We start from the raw sequence: 1,517 nt of genomic DNA, 5'->3' as shown, positions 1-1,517 counted from the left end.
ATAACACTGAAGGGTGTTGAACATTTACCGAAGATGATCAAGATACAGATGACAGCTATGCTCTACCAACTGTTTTGCTACAATATACCTTCCAAGCAATAGTAACTAGGGGTGGGCACGGTTCGGTACAATAGACAATAAACTTTGTGTACTTCTAGCTTTACAATGAGATTCATTTCTTTATTTTCATTTAGTAATAGTTGATCAAACTTAATGTTAATTGATAAAATGTGTATCACTTAGCCATTAAAAAATAACTTAATCATTTTAAAATTTTGTGCTTTTAGCAAGAGAAGAAATTTACTTACAGATTAAGCTTTTAGCTCACCTGAATTGGAAATATTGGATTCGCCGCTGCATATGGATGAATTGGTATTAGCTCTACTAAATTGGTACGAAGCATAAGAAAGAGTACCAAGATGCCAGCTCTCGTGGATGAGCTTTGCCTATGAATTCGCACCCGCAACCCCCATTGCCACGTTCAGAGGGTAGAAATGATCAGGTGAAGGATGAGCCGTTTTTGCATGTGGGAGCCTTCTTCTCATAATGGTTCACATCTTTATATCTTCCTTGAGTCAAAGCCTCCGTGTTCCACCTCAGCTCCCTCAAGTTGTGAACTGCACTCCCCAACCCCACCATAAGAACACCCACCTCCTTTAATGCGCCAAAGCCTTCCCTAAATTAAACTGATAGCTCCGGTCACTATCGGTTAGAACGGACAGATGGCACACTAGGATGTCTGCCTCCGGATACATGAACTTGAGTGGTACCTAGTCACCATGGTTGAGGCCGCGCTTGTTGTCCACAACAACGCTAGGGAATCCAGCAGCAGTGAGAATATCCTTGACTCGGGTGGCTAGTTAGGGTGACCTTGGGGCAGGGTACTTGAGCTTGTACAGGGAGTTGGGAAAGCTATAGAAGTAGTAGATGGTGTCGTTTAGGCCAACAATAGAGTTGAATATGGGGACGGAGGCTTCCCAGTGGGTAGAGATGGTGAGGATAGAGTTGGGTTTCTGGGGGAAACCGTTTTGCTTCCAAGATTGGAGGAACTTTCGTGCAGGTATGGTCTCATCGATGCTTAGAGTTGGGGATCCGTGCGACATGTAGAATGTGTCTATTATCGGCAATGTTGATTAGCTCTAGGGATTAGTTCTTCGAGGAATTGGAAATCTAGGGGAATTTGGTTTGGATTTTTGGTTTTGGTATATATGGTGAAAGGTCAAAATTTGAGGTGGGTGAAACGCCAGTTTTACACATATGCTTCTCTCATTTCTCGTTTGCCAAAGAGAGTGAGAGTTTCTCTTTGTAATTTAAGTCTAGTCTTTTCCAGACTGAGCAAATTATTATCAACCCATCCATTAAAGAGAAAATTAAGGTTTGCTTACCTTTTTTGGTGCCCTTTCGAGAATTTTCCTTCTTTTTTTCTTTACCATCACTCTATTAGTGGAGAAATTATATATACACAATCCTACAATTTATATGTCCAACTTTTTTCTTAAACTTCCTTTTATATTCTC

General features: G+C 41.0%; 1 pseudogene; it reads right to left on the bottom strand.

Annotated features, from left to right (window-relative positions):
- Positions 1 to 311: 311 nt before the first annotated feature.
- On the bottom strand, positions 312 to 1,130 carry LOC112170867 (annotated as a pseudogene).
- Positions 1,131 to 1,517: the final 387 nt, after the last annotated feature.

Source organism: Rosa chinensis, chromosome 6 (genome assembly GCF_002994745.2).
Source record: "Rosa chinensis cultivar Old Blush chromosome 6, RchiOBHm-V2, whole genome shotgun sequence".
Lineage (NCBI taxonomy): Eukaryota > Viridiplantae > Streptophyta > Magnoliopsida > Rosales > Rosaceae > Rosa > Rosa chinensis.
This window is presented reverse-complemented; position numbering and strand designations above follow the sequence as displayed.